Consider the following 20697-nt stretch of genomic DNA (forward strand, 5'->3'; position numbering starts at 1 on the left):
AATAGCTAAAGCTTGGCTGAGGATCTGGGGACTTAACAGCTCTTTTATCTGCAGCTGGAGAATACAAAAGTGTCTAACCTCAGTCTTCTGAAAGAAGATTAAGGGCACTTCTGCCTAAATCTCTCTTGTGAGACGTTTAGACTTCAAAATTTCAGGAAATCCCAAGCTACTGAAAAAAACAGCAGAGCCTACATACAATAGGCCCTTTCTGGAAAACAACCCAGCCTATATACCATAAAATTGTAGGTGTCTGGATTGTCAGTTCAAGCACTGGTACTGTACAAATGTTGCTGTGCTTCCTGGTATGGCTAATGCATGGGCCTGCCGATGCAGTGCCTGTACACAATTCAGGGAACAGCTCCAGCCCAACACTGCTCTCTCCCTGTTGTAAGGGGAACTAATTGTACTCTACCACTCGTTCAGGGAATTGGGAGAGCCCCTGACCCACGAAACTTACTAGTATAGACTTTAGGTTCCTTGTTCCTAAAGCTCATGTAGACTAAAAGACAGCATGTACAGATGCCACAAGGACAAAAATTATAAAATTCATAGAATCCTTTATGCTAGAAAAGACCTGAAGTACCATCCAGTCCTAACACTGTCAAGTCCACCACCACTAACCCATGTCCCTAAGTGACACATCTACACATTTTTTAGTCTTTTAAACATGTCCAGGGATGGTGACTCAACTCAACCTGGGCAGCCTGTTCAATGTTTGATAACCTTTTCCATAAATAGGCTTTTTTCCTAATATCTAATTTAAACCTCCCCTAGTGCACCTTAAGGCCATTTTCTCTTGTATTGTTTCTTCTTACCTTGGGGAAGAGACCAACCTCCACTTTGCTACAACCCTCTTGCAGGCAGTTGTAGAGTGTTTAGGTGTCACCTGAGCCTCCTTTTCTCCAGGCTAAACATGCTCCCTCAGCTCACCACACTTGTGCTCCAGACCCTTTGCCAGCTCCTTGTCCCTTCTCTGGACTCTATCCAGCACCTCAATGTCTTTCTTTAGTGAAGGATCCAAAATTAAATCATATGCCACTCAAAATACATACATACTCATATATATATATATATATATATATATATATATTCAGAGGTGGGATACATACATATATCCAAGGTAGCATATGACTCTACATATATATGTATATATATATATGTGTGTGTATATATATATATATATATGTATGTATGTATATATATGTATGTATATATATTTGTGTCATTGTGAGCATGTCACATACAGTAAAACTACTTCTGATGAACTTTTCAAGCAGGATGTCTACAAGTTGAATATCTAAGTCAAACCAGTGATGTATGGTACTTTACAATCATCAGAGAAAAATTAATCAACTTCTAAAAGCAAATCCAGGTAGCTCAGGTCTGCCTCTTAGGAGGAGGTTAATTGTTCTCTGAAGGTGTTGCTTCTCCTTATTGGTAATCCATAAAGCCCAGAAAGACAAGTTCAGCCTCAGATTTTAGATGGCTAAAGAAGGCAAAATTAGTTCTACTTCTGTGACTTTTTGGCTGTTCAGACAATGCAGTGTCAAGTGTGAAAATCAGAAACAGAGCCCTGGTCTTCTCTCACATATTGACCTCCCACATCATTCTCCTTAACAGTGAGATTTGGTTCTCCGCAGGTGGAAACCAAGTTCCCGTTTTCCAACTCACTCTGGTTTGACTGCAGCAAACCCAAGAAATACTTGTAAGATAGTGTCAGAAATCATTAAAATGAGAGAAAGCATGGTGAAAGACTAACTACTGTGCAGGAGTGTCTGAAAACAATATTCACAGATTTTTTTAATTTGGTATTATCTAGATAGGAACACTTTGAAATATTATACAGCACAATTAACTTCAACTAGTGTGCTTTTTTTGAGTTAGCCCTCTAAACATGGGGTGAATCTGCAATAATATCTTTAGTCATTTTTAGGTCAACTGTAGATTTAATTAGGTAAGCATATGAACTTCAGCTTAGAGATGAGGCAAACAAATTCAGACCCATGTGGTTAGTTCCAGTCAGTTCACCTTATTTTTTTAAATTAATATATCATAAACACTTTAAATTAGTATACAATAAATTCACATTGTTTTCCACCCTGTTTAGGATCACCTGTTCACTACCTATGACCAAAATGTTTGCAAATGTAAAAGAATCTACCCAGTTCTGCAGCCAAGTTCTAAATAGCAAAATTACACTGGTGAAAAGGAAAACACCTGTGCTGACACTGATTATTTTTAGTTCTAACATTGAGCTTGTGCCATTTTTCATCAACTATAAATTAAATAGTGATCAGAAATGCTCCTTGTGTCTCTAGAATGGCTCATTTGTCACAAGTAATAAAATATTAACTTTCTAAAGTAGATCTGGATAGTGTCTTACATGTACATTTCAACTGGACCACTTTGAAATAATGTGTCTATAACAGGAGCGTAGTTAACTACAGACCAATGATAACTTGTTTAACCATATCAGCTGTAGTGATACCTGAGCTTCATGTAATGTTCCTGAGTATGAGAGTTTAGCTTTTCTTTCTTTTTAGGATTTTGACTCCCTTTTTTTGCATGTTATTCCCTTCATTTGAAAAATCAGGAAAATTGAACTGCACCATATCTGAGTAATATAATACTTAAGTGGTGGAATATAATACTTAAGAGGTGGAAAAGCTGTTCACTTTGAAATGAAACACTTTTTAAAAAGAATAACAATGAGGGACCTTAGCAAAATGCCAGCAAGGTAAAGGACCACTATATTTGTAAAATAAATCTGTCCCCTTCAAATCTCCAACCTTCCCTTCATAGATCAGTATACAGCCCACACTTTAATTGCATTTAAGTCTACTCATGCGGAAGTTAAGAGACCTGCCCCAGCAAAATGTGATTCTGTATGGAGAAATAATTTTATAATTAAATGTGATTTTCCTGTATTTTCTTCTCAATGTGTTTGTCTGCCAATGTTTTCCTCTCCCTTTCCTTCCATTATATCCCTTGTAACGGAGATGAAGCAGCCTTGGTTTCCAGTGAGATGGAAGATAGCAGCAGGTCCACAGGAAGAATTCAAGATGCTTGCCATAAACCATCTACCACATACAGCAAACCAGGATTTTTTCCAGGATCATTCAGAGCCAATGCAAGACTGCAACATACAGTAAAACGTTTGTCTTGAACAGCCTATGGTGATTTTAATGGAGGAACAGTTGTTCACAAGTATGTGGCACTCCTTTTTCTTTTTTTTTCTTTTTTTACTTTAAATTTTTTCCTCAGTTTTGTTACAGGAACTTAACTTTTAAAAAATGTATAGGTTGTCCACATTAACAGTACCATTACCATTGACAAGTACACAATGCTTTATGAAAACTTCAGACATGATTTAAGCCTACAACATGATTCTAGTGAAATCACAATGTATATCTTGTAGAACTTCAGTTTCAAAAGCATAGCTTCAAGACTTACATAGAGTTGTTCAAAGCTGCAAAAACACCAGCGAACTTCAAACATATTTTCACTGGTTTGATTTGTGTATTTGAGATCTCACATATTTTTCATTTTATAAAAATATTTTAATTATTAAAAACAAAAATAATGAGAAATAATAAACTAAACATAACTTAATTTTAATGGTACCTAAGTTAGTATTAAAATATAAAATATATAGTTTCAAAACAAAACTTACATTTGTATAAGAAAATCTCTAGACTCTTGACAATTAAATATTTGTTTTTGATAGTTTTGATACTACTTGGGCAAAAGCAGAAAATGTGGCTAAATATTGCTCTAAAGTTTGGCTCACATGACTGTAAAATCCAATGTACATAAGCTAAATATTTATCTGAAGAAAAAGCTGTAGAGATTTAGTCATTCCTTCTGTAACAGTCCCAGAATATTGGAAATGACTGTAAACTATTGAAGTCATCCTTTAAAATACTATCACATGCAAAACAATTTTTTGTCTAATGAAAAGCAAAACAATTGATTTATATGACATTGTTTTACTGGCTGACCATTTAATTTAACAGATATACTCTTCAATTCTGCACAAACTTATGCATATGTTAACACCAAAGCAGAGAAATATATTCCTTGAGATCAAAGGTACAACACAGGTTGGAATTCTTGTTACTTTGTAGAGTAATAAAAGCTCTGGATCTGTTTTGGGTTTTTTTTTTTTTTTAATTTCCGAATGTGAAATCCCTTGCAGTTTTTACCCAAGACAATGCATGTGCTTGGATCCACAGAGAATGTCAGATAACACCATGAAGCAGCATGTTGGATGGACTACCCAATGGAACACTGCCGTGGGCCCATGAATGAGCCTTTTCTCCCCATTACTGAGCTCTCTGTGTAACAAGATACAAGAAGAGGCTGAGAAAAAAAGAACTTTATTATCTGCTACAAAATATGCAATTTGCTTTCTGGATGTTCTCCCACTACAGTTTTTTTTATCTTGAGATGTGACAAATGGAGCTCCCAAGAAATTTCAGGGGAGGGGTCCTGAAGCCAGGATTGGAAATTCACACCACACTGTACCTAGAGCCTCAAATTTCTTTCCACTGAGTTCCACTGCCAACATGCACAATTGCAGTTAAACAATTGTTCACACCTATTCACGAAAGGGGCTTTAGGCAGAAAAGAGAAATATAGACATATACCCTGTGCCAGCGACCACTGCAGCGGCTTACCGTGGTGAAGGTTTTAAAATTCTCTGCATACAAACAGTTAATCACCACAACCATTTAAAATGTCAGTGGAAGAAGAAATGGTTTCCAAGAGCATATAACTGCCCAGATAACTTTCATCAGCCCAGCCACATGAAAGACCCAGAGGCAACTGCAAAGCCACCATCAATACAAATGCCTGTGGAGTCCTCTCTGGTGCCAGATCCTGCTGCTTTGGCTGTAAACAATAGCTCCTGTAGTGCTGCATCTAGGATCTCTGGCTGCCAATCAAGCAGGAAGAGAAGGAAGAACTGTCTAATGCACTTGAGTAAATGTACTATTGCCATTAAGTGCTATATTTTATACCTTTGTGGAGTATGTGGTTTTGCAAAAGAGCAAACCTCCAAAATGTTAAAAACTCGTTGCAGAGAAAATGTAGTCGCAGCTTTGATGCTTAATTTCTATGATAATAAACATTCTTGTAGACTTCAGTCTCCCCACAAAACATTAGGCTAATGGACAGTGAGCAATTCTTCTCAAGTAACTTTATGGTCAGCCATTCTTGCACATTTGGGTCAATCCAGGTGATGTCCAGAGTGAGCAAGAAGCAGCAGACCATGCTTGCAGCACGCATCCTTCTTCCTCATTGGTCCTGACACAGGTGCTCCCACTGAGAGAAGGGTTTATATACTGAAAGCAGACAGGAAAAGCCATGGTTTTAGGCTGAAAACACAGCACACACTGAAGCACTTGCCCTTAGCAGTGCCATAATTTTGCACCTGTGTCCAAAGGAGTTCATTTTGTTTCTCTGTGAAGAAGGCTAAACATGATGCCCAAACTGGGAATATCTGATTTTGGTGCCCTAATCTCTTGGATTAGGTTCTTGTAATGGCTCAGATTATGATGAGACCCAACCCCAGTCATTTGTGTTCATTGTCAACTCAGGACATAATCAATTGCAAAAGAGCAATTGATTATTACTAGACTCCAGTCTGCAAACACAAACTGCCTAGCTTTTATTAGGGTTCACATTTACCACAGTGGCAGTGATGCCACTTTCATAAACCCATCTGTATAAGAAAGGAGTGACAGACTGCAATCCTAGATATCTAGTCTATAATTACGCTGTATTTATTTAGATATGTCAGCAATAGCATCTGTATCAGGGGCTAACTGCCCCTTCAGTTTTATGCTAGCAATTGACTGCAAGCCCAGAAGCATGGGCAGAAGGAAAAAAAATAGAAACATAGAGGAAAGAAAAAGTCTACTGAAAGCTAAATATAAAACTTATCTCTTAAAGATCTGGTATTACTTAGATAAAAATGAAGCTATGAATAATTATCGCTGTCAGACTTCTCCTAATGAAAATAATGTCCACTACAAATGTATTCAACAATTGCAGACTGTGGCTGAAGTCATAGTGTAATCTTGTGTCACTTTCCTCTCTTAGCTGTAAGCTTGTCTTCCAAATTGAAGTAACTTTTCATTTATAGTTAGCTGCTAATAACTGAACTCACTTGGCAGTGCTGAATTTATTGCATATTATATAAAAGCTCAGAACCTCCTGGCAGTATAGAATTAAACAGCACGTTGGCTTTCTTTCTTTCTCTCTTTTTCATTCTTTCTTTCTTTCTTTCTTTCTCACTCTCTTTCTCTCTCTTTTTCTTCCTTTCTTTCCTTTCTTTTTCACTTTAAGAGACTGGCTAATCAGAACAATGAGAACTTTTCTATAAATTCTTCAGTAGGTCAACAGAATGCAGAAATTAATGCCTCAGTAACGCTATTTCAGGTTTTTTACAAAATCCTTTTGAAAATACAAATATATATTTCTAATATATTAAATATATGAAACATATACAGCTAAATTAATAGCAAGGAGTTGATCAATGAGTTGATTTTTTCTCTGAATTCCAAGGTCCCATCAGTTCTTTACTGAGGTGATATTACTGAAGGACAGAAATTTACTTTTGAGTTACAATTAAGATAAATAAGATTCAGTGTGTTCTGTGCTATTTCTATATCAAATAGATATTGTACAGTTCAAAATCAAGTATAATGTAATTCTAAAATAGCATAGGTGGTTAATATTGGAGACTGGTTAATGCAGAAATGTTAGCTCTGCCTAAAGAAGATTATACTATGAGACATTTGTTTTATTTTTATCAATTAGCTTAATCTTTGATTTGAATTCTACACCCTCTGGCATCAAGAACATGCTTTTGTTTTTGTTTTTTTTTTTAAACAAAGGATTATTCTTTCTCAAAAGGGGATTGTCAAGTTCTTTTATTGTTTTATGTCACACAGGGGAAAAATGCTTTTGAGGCATTACCTCTGAATTTAGCAGGGACGAGAGTTTACTGCTATATAATCATTAGTCAATGCAGTAGCTGAAACCTTAAACAAAAGAAAACAAACTACAAACAGGCAAGCATCCCCTAAAGGCACATCAGAACACCAGAGAGAGGAAGCATGGATTTCAAACACGGCTGCCCAAGCATGTGCTAAATATTGCCACTCCTGAGTTTAAACAGCACACTAAGGAATACAACATCACCTTCTAGTCTTTGAAACAACACAAGAAGCAAGAGAAAAATAATTTAAAGGGTTTAGAAAATGTATTTTACTTCAACTTTTTTTCTTTATTTTGAGGCTTCCTGAAAATTGTATCTCCAAGCCAGTAAAATCTTTCAGTGTGAGGGAACCCCACCATAAAGCTATTAGAAAGCTAGGACTAGACCTCAAATGCCTTTTTTCAAGACATGTGCTTCACCAAAACAAGCAAACTGCCTGATCCTTGTGAATTGTCTCCCACAGTTACTGTTCACACTGTGGTTGTGAGCCGCAACAAAGCTTTAGAAAGATTTTTACCATGGCTGCACATTTGCGTGTACAAACAACTGCCAGGGCCACATTTGTTTTCATGGATGATCACCAGCCTGGGGTAACTGTAAGTACTTGGAGGGAGCTAATTAGAGAACTGTATTTCATCCTGATATATGGCCAAATACTATACAAATAATACATACAGTGAAAAGCATCTAATTTATTCTACTTGTGAAAAGGGAGGGTGATGCCTCTAACACAAATGAGAAACATTAAATGCATTCTATTTTCTTAGTTTCTTTCTACTGGCATATTAACCATGAATTAAGAATATATTGTTGGTGTTATTCAAGAGAGTGATTGCTTCATTAATTTAAGTATTTGTCAACTCAGAATAAATTGTAGGTCGCTGATTTGAATACAATCTACATCTGAAATTAACTGAGACTGTATCTAGCCCCCTCTGCAGAATCATTTTCACAATTTAGGGTTTCAAACAGGAATCCAAATTACACCATCTGATGATTGTCCAATGATCTCTACATCTTGAGTTCCCCTATAAAGATGGGTGTCCAGCATGCATAAGCTTAAATCTGTAAGTAATTGACTGAAAAAAAATGGCTCTGTCACAATCCATCTCCCCAAGAGAACTGCCTATCCATTGAAGGATGCTGGTGTAGGGAGGGGCTCTCTGATATTGGTACTTTATACGCTTTTGGAACCCGAGATTCCAGAACTGCTGCTTCAGTTTGCAAGATTGAACCTCACCATTGGATTGTCTGTAATGACAAGACAATTTGCAGGAGTCACTGGGAAAACAGAGAAGAGGCACTCACAGGAGTTTATGAGATTCAGATGCAGAGCAATAAACTGATTCCAAGAAAATTATGTATTTCACATGTCAAGAAAGGAGAAGTTCCAGGTAAGAATGCCAGTTTCAAAAAGAGTAGGTATCAGAAAGAGTTAGGAAGAGTTTCCCTGTGTTTGGTCTTCGGCTGTTTTTGTAAACATGTGGAAAGGCAAATAGAAGCTGGATGAGGTTTTTTTCAGGGACAGTTTCATGAGGCAAATGCCCTATTTTATTCCTCAGATTGATTCTTTCTGACAAGATCGTGACCTCATGGAATAATCTCTAGACTCACTTCCAAATCTTATGACCACATAAAATCAACAGAAAGCAAAGGAAACTTCCATCAGAGAGAGATGTTTTTGCCCAGTGTCACAGCACTATGACTGCATGGGAACTGCCATGCTGGGTCCTCTTTTCCATCACTGATGCCGGAGTTTCCCCTCAAGCCAAACCTGTCCTTTACTTGCAACAGATGCAAAGTTTCTGCAGTAGGACATTGTTTCAGTGGGACTGCAGAGCAAAAGACAAAGAACTAACCATCTCCTTTTTCTCATAAAGGACATGAGAGTGACAGAAACCACTCCATTAGGTGATGAAAGAAAGGCTCCACCAACTCACTTGGTGGTTGACACTGGTCTCAGTACTAATAAAGAACAAATGTTTCCTTATATGGTCAGATTTTAATATAAGGCTTTGGCCTAGCCTAGCTGTTATTAAAAACGCAATCCTTTAAAAATGTACTTTTTAAAGGTATTTTGGAAGTTTCATTTGCTGGAAATGCACTAAAGATGATACAAACCATATGCTTATACTACAGCCTTGGAAAACAGACCTTTTCATTGGATAATGATGTGGGATGAGAGATATTTCATCTTTCATACATTTATTTGACAATGATGAATTTAATTCATTCTATCACATTGAATGATACATTTATATTCAGTATGTAGTTTAAAATTTCATAAATGATTAAAGTCTTTGCAGTTTTAATTATAATATGAAGAGAGCAGCTAGAACTTATTTGCAGAGAATAATGTTCAAGTCAATAAATTTGCTAAGTTCTCCTGACAACATAGAAATGATAACTTTAGTTGCCTGACTACCTGTGGAAGACAGCCCAATAATGAGAGTGCTTGTGTTTCTTTTCCAGAAGAGTGAAGCCGGAGTCTGATCACTTCTTAACTTCAACAACCTCCTTTCAGCAAGCGATAGCAAACAAGTCATAGAGCTTTAAAAGTTGTTCTATAATCCTGCCCTAATGATAAAAGATCAGCCTGCTAAACAGAGGGCTGCAGACAGCTATCATCTACCAAGCCATGAGCTGTAATTTACCTCATCACCAGTGTAAAGAAGAAGATTTTTCACTCTGGGAGAATCAATGAGGGCTCTGAATACACAAGGCAAGTAGCTTTTGACTGAGCTTTGCACTATCCAGGCAATAGTTTAGCTTTCTTCCTGCTCACCCCTCATCTGTTTGAATCACAGGGACCACACCTAATTAACCACTTGCACTAAATGCCAAACCAAAAGCCTAATGCAAAGATTTCATTGACCTCTTTTGGCTTGGGATGATATACACACACATCAGCCACTACAGGGGGACTACCCAAGATCCAGTGGTGACATTAGTACCTGTCCACAAGGAACTGAACCAGTACAGGTAGCACACAAGTCAAACATAGATCATAGGTCTGTTAACTATCTCTTCATGCACTTTGGCTTAGCCATTGCAAAAGTATTGAAAGGAACTTGGGATAACTTCTTGCAACCGAACATATTCTCCTCTGGTCTATACAGAATAATTGAAGAAGAAACAGTTGTTGAGTTGACCTTCACACAATTTTCTTCTTTAAAATTTGGAATACAGTAGAACCTAATTTATTTTATTTATGGTCTCTTTTGGCCTAAAATATTTGCACAAAATCATGACACTCAGAGTGCTTATTTTAGAAAGAGAAATATTCATAATATTCTCAAGTTTGAAACAGTATAAAAACTAAAAAAAGTGTTATCTTTTCCTCTAATCCTAATTAAAAACAAAACAAAACAAACAACCAAACAGCCAACAAAATAACCCAACTTATAAAGCAAATTTGGTCAAATTTTGTTGAAAAAGAATAATGCCTTTAGGCTGAGGAATCACATGTCAAAGTATAGCCCAAAGTGGATTAAACCAAAGGAGTCAGAAAATCTTCTGGAAAGGAAGGGCATATAATGGGAACGACAGCAGACCTTTAACTGTAGCAGTGCTGCTGGGTGCCACAATAATGAACTGAAACCTACAATCTCTTTGGGTTAATAAGACACCTGTCTTGAAACTAGCAGTCATATTGGTTTTCCAAGCCTGCCACAATACTTAAAGTCTTGATGAAGTTCTCACGTGCCAGAGGAACTTACTAACAAAGCCACTGAGTCAATTTAACCTAGTGAAACTGGACCCTGTAGACTGGGTTATCAGAGTTTTGTGTTGAGATAATTACAGCACTAAAGAGAGCATATGGGCTGTCAAGGCTGGCACATGGCCTGCGCCAGCTGTTACCTGGGTGCTTTGGAAAATCTACTGAACAGCATTTTGGACACAGAACAGCTATATGTAAGTTTTCCAAGATATCTAGTGGGAAATCCTCATAATAAATTTATTTTTTTATATGGGGAAGGATTACATCCAATAACATGACTGCAAGAAGTACAACCTTAAACTTCAAAAGGAAACTACCAGAGGAAAACAATTTTGCATGCTAGTGAAGTGTACCAATAGCAAGCTTCACATTGCTATAGAAAGTAAACTGTTCAAGAAATTAGATTTTGTATAGCCCAGCTGAAAGCAATACTGAAATACTCCTACTTAGAAGCTTTTCTAGAAACATGCCTCTGAGTCAATGGGATTTATCCTGTTATTCGTAGTATTGGTAATCCATGAAAAATGTCTTCCAAATGCAATGTCATAACTAATCAATTACTGACAACAGTTATTGATTAGCTGTGATGCTCTTACAGAGCCTGTCTTTATGAGGTAATATCAACCATGAAAAATGTTTCAAATAGCATGTGTGGAGAAAATTTAAAGAGGAATCAAACAGAAACATGTTCAGACAGAATACAACAAATGGAAGAACACACTCCAAAATTTCATAACATGTGAGGACTGGAAATTATGATTATTGGATCCAGGAGGGAGGATCATAGTAAATTATATTAATTATTTAGATAAGTAGACTTACTTACCCGAACAGAACTTCCTAAAATTCAAGGTTAGTCTACCTTTGCCTGCAGTACTTACGATATCTGTGGTCTGAGAGAATGACTAGGAGACATGGGGACTGACAAGTCATAGGGGAGCCAATGCTTAATTTCCAAAAACTGACCAGATGCATCAGAGTTTTGTAAGCAAAATCTCTTTGTCATTACTATGGCTGGGATTAGTGGCAGTGCAAAGATCTGAAAACCCCCTGCAAAATCCCAAATCCTAGTTTCTCAAACCAAATTAAACTTAGAAAGTTGAGGTAATGAAGCTCCAGCTTCAGTTTCACGTCACCTTAACAGGCAAAACACAGATTCATTTCTCTGACATCATTATCTTCATGGACCTAATGCAAACATATCACTATTTGCTTCACATAATCCAATTCCATATCTTCATGAATCTCTCAAGAAATTATTGGATGGAAAATTTAAGATTTACTATCTCTTCGAACATGTCATTTAATTATAAACCCAGTTAACCCTTATTTCCTCCTTTTCTGACTCAATAATACAACTTCATTGCTTATGAAGAAGCGATTGTAATAAGTTGGTTCAATTCATAATTTTCTGCATGCTGAAATTCTTAAATTTGTTGATCTGCATCAGCATTAGAATTGAATGGAAAAGCTGAAGCACTAGCAATATTGGTACCATATTTTTTTCAAAGCAAAACCTGCATTTTTTAGCTCTCTAAACCCCTATTTGATTGAAAAAGAATGTACTCTGGAGTTGAAAAATTCAGTTATTAGATTCAAACTTTTTTAACCCTGTCCTAAAAATATTAGGAAATCCAGTTGTATTACCTCAAATTAAGTGCATTACTGCATTATATTTTGCAAGCTTTAGCAAACAACAAAAAAATGCCCCAGAAGAATCTTAATTCTCATCTATGGAAAACATTAAACTGCTAAGTGCTAACAACTGGAATTAGTCCTTAAATCTCTAATGAGAATAATAAAACATGAGTGCAGTTTGTGCTGTAACTTGATAAGGCCTGAATTTACTTGCTGTTAGTAAAAGTTCCTGATCCAGCAGTATGGCATTTTAGTCCCTGAGGTACAGGAAACAATATCTGTCCTTTAGGAGCATCCTCTATGGTAAGCACTTCTTATCAGAGCTATCAAAGGACTAAGATAGCAGTGTAATATCTAGTAACAGAAGCTTTATGAGCAGATCCATTACTGATTTAAATCAATCTAAAGCAGGTAGTTCTGATTAACCCATTCAGAACAAAGCTGACCTCCTCGCAAGATTATTTCTTCTGAAAGTAAAGTAAACTCTATCTGTGCTACCAAATGTGACATGAACTGAATCTAAGAAGTAGCAGCAGCAGAAGTGTGGACCAAACACACTTAAAAAAAAAATCTTGTATTAAAACCTTGTTGCTCTGGAAAGATATAATACTTCGCAGTAGTAAAATTTAATATTCTTGAAAATTCTGATTTGAACTAAACTAGGATACTGTATGGAGAAGGAATTAATTTAGCTGAGCCTGCCTAAAATCACCTTGCTCTCAATTTGTCAGAAAAATCTATTTTTTTATAAAAGGAAACATTCAAACACTGTTCACCACAATTTTCTGCCAAACCACTTATTGGAAGGCAGTCTTCAGATTCCATTTGCCAGTAAAGATGTTTTTATTCTTTGCAATGGAAAATGTAATTGTAACTTTTCTTGAATTTCCAAAAGCAAAAAGAAAATGTTGCGATCAATCAGGAGTTTAGCAAGTCACAGCTATTTTAATTTCTAGTGTTTTCACTTAATGTCAATGAAGATTCCCTCCCAATTTGTAATTAAAAATCCTTAAAAACATTGCTTATATTTTTTATATGTGTTAAGAAATAAGGGGTTTCAATCCAGTTTTTAAACATTCTAAATGCAAAATGGTTTAAATGATGATTTGCTAATATGGCCAGTAATTAGATAACAGAGGTCTCTAAGCATTACTTTTTGACTGGTGTTTAGAAAGACAAAACCCAAACTGCACTCAGTTTGACACAGCTGGGAAAAGCCAATGTGCTCCCTGCCAAGGGAGGCTCAGCAGACAAACACGGCGCTTCCAGAGACTGCGAGAGCACATAGACGACACTCATTGCCGACACCCTCTCACTATTTGCTAACTTCAAGCACTTGGGCACACTAAATGGTCACCTTCACCATTATCCCAGGCCTGATCCTGCTCTTTCCAAAGTCAGTCTGAGCTAAATTATTGATTGCAACAGTCAGTCCCTTGTGTCTTAGGAGTTAATGGGATCGAAGTGACATATAATCAGCATACGTAATTTGAGGAGCACAAACTTCTTGGATTCCCTTTTGACTTATTTTGGAGACATTGCCTTTATTTCTGAACTATCCCTCTGAATAATAATAAAAAAGAAAAAGAAATTCAGATTCTAGCAAACAAGTCACTTGTTTCTCATCCCAGTTTTCTTGGGCTTGTTTAGACACTGACCTTGTAATCCTCCCATAACCCTTCCCCAGTGACATACTTTCCTACCCTTAGTCTAAATCCACTCCCTACCAGAAATTTAAAAAAATATTGGATAGGGTAAACACACACAAAAAGTCAGCATTTCTGTTCCTGTCTGCAACAAAGGTTCACAGACCAAATCTAAACCCTTACACATATGAATCATTTTAATTAGTGTAATTTAGTATTCTCCACAAATACAAAAGGTTACACTCTTACTGATTCTTTGATTTAAACAATTCCTATTAAACTGTGTAATTTTAGTTCAGTATGTGCTTTTGCAGTACTTTATGCAAACGTGAACTCTTTGAGATAACAAAATCAGCATGAATTTTGTATTAGAAATATATTGCAACATTAATAAAACAAAACAGTGTATTTTCTTATGATAATATAGTTTAAAGAAATTGGGTTTTTTAAGATTCATACCATACAGGTGACAAACTATTTATTTACTCCTGCTTTTACTGGTAGCTGTATATTTCTTATTATATAATAAATTTGATCTTCCAAACTATTTTGCTTGAGCATCAGAAAATATCCAAGTGCTAAAGGGAGAGATGGCATCTAAAATATACTGCTGAAGTTCTCTCTCTTGATAACACTGGAAGCTGTTCTGTAACTTGATCAATTTCCTGCATCTACAGAATATTGCTTTTTAAGGCTGGTATGGAAGAGAAATATCAAAACAGGCTGCAATATTTTCAGTTCTTCAGAAGGAGATGAAATTAAAAACTCTACCTTCAATGCATTTCCAAAAAAATCTTAAAAAGGAGAAAATCCTTTTTTTCCTCTATCAGATTCAGGAATAAAATGTATTCTCTTTATATCATATATTGCTTTAACATTTTCAAAATGAAAGCTAAAACCAGGCCCAGAGCAATAGAGTATAGTTTTAAGAGTGTCAAATTATTTTCAATAGCCATTTTTTAAATAAAATATAAAAGCTTGAAGCAGACAACAAAGAATTGTATTGAGGGCAAAATCTTTCACTTACACATAAATTTAAAGAAACCACATCCCTGAATCTTAAAAAAACACAAGAATATTATTTTTTAATTGCCATAGGATGCATATGTCGGTAGTATGAATGACTTTCAGGTGTCAGTTTTAACTAAAGTTCCTTTACATTTATTTCTTTAAAGACACTGACACTTGGTAGCTCTGCAGACCTACAGGAACCAAATAGCAGCAATATTTGCACAGGCTTTTTGTTCCAGGCTGTAAATGTAATCCTGCATTTCAAGGTTACCAAGAAGGAGGGAAGGCATTATCATTGTTTTTTCAGTCTGACTGTCCCATTTAGGTGATGTACATACTATGAGTAAATTAATTGCTTTGAATTTTACTTATATTTATTAACTGAGATTAGGAAAGACAATAAAACACTATATCAAAGCATTATGGAGAAAACAACCAGAATCAATCTTTTTCATTTGTCACAGACACCACTTATTTAAATCTAAAATATGTTCTTTGGTGTCCTTGATCTAGTCGGGTAAATAATAGCTTGTACCAAATATATGGCTACAGAATCCTCTCTTCTTTTTGAACATAAAAAACCCAAACCAAAAAATTAAAAAAAAAAAAAAAAAGACATCAAACTTGTAATAATTGGGCAAAAAAAATTTTAAAAAGCCCCCCCCTCCCCAACCCTCTAGTCTGGTAGATCTCTGTTTCTTAGCTAACTAGAATTTATTTCCATTTTCAAAAATCCTAAGTCCTTTATATTTGCAGGGCTACTTCCAGAACTTAATCACTATGTCCATCATTCCGACATTTATTTTGGGCAAACCCTCCAATAACAAGAAATTCAGAAGGGCCTTGTAAAGAGAAAAAGACGAAATTACTAAGTAATACAGTGCATTATAATTCCCTAAATAAGAGAGCTGCACATCACATTTCTCATTCAGACAATTGTGCAAGAAAAGCATTACCTGACTGTAATCATTTAGACTCAGAAATTAATTTAAATTAGACATGCTTGCAGGTATCCAACACTGATTCGGTCTCCCCAGTTTTTGAAAGTTTGCTATCTGAAGCACTGCAACACCATCACCTGCTCATTATTATTTTTTTAACAAAGTAATACTGAATCTCCCACATTGGAAGGAAGATAAGTAACAATATAGTGCAGCCTCCAAGTTAAATCTGGTTCAGACAGCGTAATAATGATGTCATTAAGACTCCGAGCTGAATGGGAATCAGACAGTGCCATAGTACAGCTGCAGACATAAATCTGAAAGAACTTTTTTGGCTACATTCTCAGACTTACCTTGAAAGATATTTAGGAGCTCCAGCAATGTGAGTTGAAAGAAATGTTCTCAAAGGGAGGTTTGCAGACTGAAGAACCTGTGTAGGCCTTATAGGCACTTTCTTCTGTGGCAAAGGAAGAAACATTTTGTTAAATGAATAATCTAAGAGAAATAATTTCAGAAGAAGTGCAAACCAGAAAACAAATAAACCTTAATACTACCACAAATAAATGAGACTAAGGCAATTGTGGGACTGCTCAAAGCCTTTTTGCCTTGCTGAATGAAAGCAATCCCTAAGACTGAATGGGTAATGAGATCCTGGCTCCTGAGATTTTAGCTTTCTTAATCATGTTCATAATTAATTCAAGAACATTGATAATTTCATTACATTCTTTTTGTCTTATCAATAAATGATGTGCCTGCACTTTTGGTCCTGTGTACAGGGAGAAAGGAGATGCTTTGGGTAATACTGCACCAGGAATGGCATATGTATATATGTATATATACATGCATATATATAAATATATATATATATATATAATCTATATGACCCAAAATAGGGATGTGGTTGCTATTATCCATAACCAGGCCTCTATTGTCAGAATACGATGGCAAGCAGTTACAAATAATTAATAAGCTTTTTATGCAGGAATGAAAATCCCTTTAAAGAAAAATATGCTGCAAATAGAATTCCTGTCTGAAAGATATGTACCTAGAAAAAAATATGTTTTCAGACCTATTTAGGAATGGATTTCACATGAACTCAAAACTATAAATGTATTTTTAAGCATCTCTAGATATCTTGTTTAAAAAAAATACCTTTTGAAGTAAAACCCAACTTCAGCTCCTTTTCCTATTTGGATAGATGTGCCCTTCTGTTTGTCCTTCCAAACACATTTCCAGTATCAGCTTACATCTGACACCAAGCTATACTCACCCTCTCAGTTGAAACTGTCTGAGGCTTTTTACATTGTGATTTTATTGGTGGTGGTTTTATTATTTATTTATTTTTGTTTTTTTTTAATGAAGACTGAAAGCTTTCCCTTCATCTAACAATCAGTTAAATGGGAAGCATCTATTTAGGATTTACTACTTGCTCTGTGTAATCTTCAACAAAGCAACAAATCAGGTTTTGTCCCTTTTTTGTTGTTGTTGATTTAGAGGTATCATCGATTTTAGACAGCAGAGTATGTAGAAGTGAAAGTTTCTGACTGGGAACAAATACTGCTGTGTTATTTGCTCTCACTTGCACCTTATTTCATTCTGACAGCAGTGAAATCATCTATAGAGAATGTCCCTGTGCAAGAGAAAGCACCATAAATGAATCACAAACAGTTTAATAAGTGACTTCAAAAAAGCTACACTCAGGAAACATCTACTATCCTGTAGGAATTTCTGTGATTCAGGTGATTATCTTTTAAAAATAATAAAATCAAGCATTTCTTCCTTACAAGCAGGTTAAACGTCAGCTTAAGGACAAATAAATTCCCCACCAAATGTTCTCATTTTCCACTCTGTTGACATCAGCTTCGTGTGGTCTCAGTGGCTCTGAGCCAGCACAGCATGTGACAGGCCACCTGGGTGCTGCATGTTCCCCCTAAAAGAAAGAACATTGATGCAAATAAAGGGTTTCCATTCTCAGGATACTTATCAGGGCTAGGGAAGGAAGAAAGCCTGAATTTCATGTGTGATTTTGTGTGTGTAATGTTTTGGTAGCTACACACATATCACTGCGACTGCTAAAAAAAGAGACTGAGGAGCAATCCCTGGTTCAAGGTCAAATGACACCAACAGACTGCAGCCCATACTGCTCACAGATTGTGCCTTGGAACAGAGGTGGCTGGAGAGACCTCACCCAGGAAGCCTAAAATATAGCTGTGGAACACACCAGGAATTCAGCAGGGTGGACTAGGGGGGCACCAGACTTAGCCTGATCTCTCAGCCTTCATTTATCTTTTATGACTCTGATATCCAAAGAGGTGCTAAAAGGTCTGGTATTAAAGACCTAGAACAGCCCAAGAACCTAAGCAGCTCAGGAGACCTGTCAAGCAGTCTTGGTTCTTTAAAGGGTTCCTCAAGGGCTGGGGAAGGCAGCATAAAGGATCTACTACAATGTAAAAGTAAAGTGTTTCCTCTTCAAGTTTCAAGCAGTGCTATATGAGGATAACAGGCAAAATCAGATAAACACAGATAATTTTGAATGTTTGATATGTTTATCTGGAAAGACAGGCCCTGAACCATCCTTTGTGCTGTCCCTCCCAGATTACCGGCATTGTTCCTTGAAGCTGTAGAAACAAATCCAAATTGGTTTAAGCAATCCAGGTACTCTTATTCCCAATGAACACAAGAGTATGCAAGTCTTGAAAAGGCCTTTACTCCAGTGCTCCTGAGTCTTTATGGCCATAACCATAAAACAGATTATCTGAATCTGGGGGGCTCATCTCCCCACTCAGTGTAAAAAGCCTCCAACTACACTCTCAGTTGAGGCATTTTCAGGGAGTACCTGGAGTTAGATGTGATACCATTCCTGGATAGGCTAAATTAAGACTGCTGAATGCATTCAATTAAGTAGAAAACACCTCCCACCCCCCACCCCCCCCCCCACCCCCTCATCCTTGCTGTTTTCAGAGGGCAGAATTCAAGATAAGTAGGTTCAGATCCTGGATTTTGATTAGGTTGTTCTTGCTGTAGGTCAGTGTAATGCCTTCAGGTGTTTTGAATCCAAGTCTTATTGCTGAGATCAGCAATGGTAATCCCTTTCAAATTTAGGTCAACATTTCTTTGAAGCAAGTCTGAACTATAAATGATGTGGAAATCTCTCTGAACCTGATTATAACTTTTACTGCAAGAGCTATTGACAAGATGCTAAGTATCTTTGGCTGGTCCATGGAGTTTTTCAAGGGTAGTCTCAAAACTGAAGCTATTTATGCATTTGAAATACCTGATCCTTTTTTATCTGTAATTAATATACAGTCTTAGGTCACCCATGCTTTATTCCTAATCCTTAAAATATAAGTACTATTCCTTAAATTTGAAACTGTCTCATCAGAGGAAAAACCTTAAAATGTTCTAAGGGATTTGGAGAACAATCCTGAAATTCATGAGAAGAAACCACATCACAGTTACTTGTAGTTATCAGCATTTTTTCCACAGATAAGCCATATATAAACACACAGCAACAATTATAGGCAAGTTTATGGAATTGCACTTTAAATCCACTCATGAGCATGAGCAAAATTATATGAGGTTTGTAGAATGACCTGATTAAACAAGAAGTCCAAAAAGAGCAGCACAGAGTCACTTAGCAAGGCAAGCTGCTGCCTGTGACAGTGATGTATGAGACATAGGTGATATATGTACTGGGTGGCTTTATCAGTAAATCATTGAGTAATTTACTTCCCTGAGGAACCAGGCCTGTCCCTGGAAGAGACTGCACTGTGAGATGTACCAGAGGGGGATTAATATTGGCAAAACAGTCAATTTGGATTTGTTCACACAAAAGAATCATAAAATATAATTTAATAAATAATATACCACAAATGTACTGTCTCTTCTAAGTACTAGGACTTTTAAAATGGTAGAATTTGGATGTCCTTGTTTTCCTCATTAACATGAAAGGAAAAATCTCCACAAAATTTGTTTTAAATAAAGTATTTAGCCAACATATCCCTGGCAGGGTGTAAACAATTGCCCATTGAATAATAAGGAAAACACAGAGCATGGAGCTCATGTACTGAATAGGTGTATTCTTTTCATATTAAAGGTAGATGTCAATCTCTACCATCTGCAAGGAACAACTGTGAGGCCACTGCAATTTTGATCTTCTCCTGTGGACCTTTGCCCCCCACAAGGACTCTCAAGCACAATGGACAGGGTGGTCCCCAGAGCCCCTCAGCTGGCAGACCAGATATAAAAACAGCAACTGGTGCCTTACCCCTTCCCAAGCTTCTGCACTTACATAGGCAGGAGTATCCCCTGTGCTTTGCACCTGGGCTCAGCACCTTGCCCTCAGATTCACTACATGAATGTGCTGAACACACGGCTTGAGAGAGCTCCAGAGGCTGTCCTGGTGTACAGCCTGACTGATGTATCAGTTCTTCAGTTCCTTCTCTTGTAGCAATTTTTTTTTTGTGTATCTGATTTTAACAAATCTGAATTAAAACCATGTAGACAAAAACACTACAGAATATGTACATGGTCAAAACTGCAAAATAAACAAAAAAAAACCTATCATTGACACAAACACTATAAATATGGCTACTCACTACATCAAAAATAAGGAAAAAAGCTTAAATGCTGTAAACAGTTGCTGTGCAGAAAACAGCTCAACATTATAGAATGTTATAGAAGTGCTTCTTCTAACATTAACACCATTTTCAGAAAAGCTTTACACAAATAAAG

The 20697-nt window shown here is 36.5% G+C and overlaps 1 long non-coding RNA gene across 1 annotated transcript; it reads right to left on the reverse strand.

Moving 5' to 3' along the window:
• Positions 1 to 2513: 2513 nt before the first annotated feature.
• LOC140683895 (uncharacterized) lies at positions 2514 to 18829 on the reverse strand. Its single transcript, XR_012055495.1, has 3 exons — positions 17790 to 18829; positions 16317 to 16420; positions 2514 to 5345 (listed from the first exon to the last, which is right to left on the reverse strand). It is a non-coding gene; the product is annotated as an uncharacterized lncRNA (long non-coding RNA).
• Positions 18830 to 20697: the final 1868 nt, after the last annotated feature.

Source organism: Taeniopygia guttata, chromosome 1 (genome assembly GCF_048771995.1).
Source record: "Taeniopygia guttata chromosome 1, bTaeGut7.mat, whole genome shotgun sequence".
NCBI classification, from domain to species: Eukaryota; Metazoa; Chordata; class Aves; order Passeriformes; family Estrildidae; genus Taeniopygia; species Taeniopygia guttata.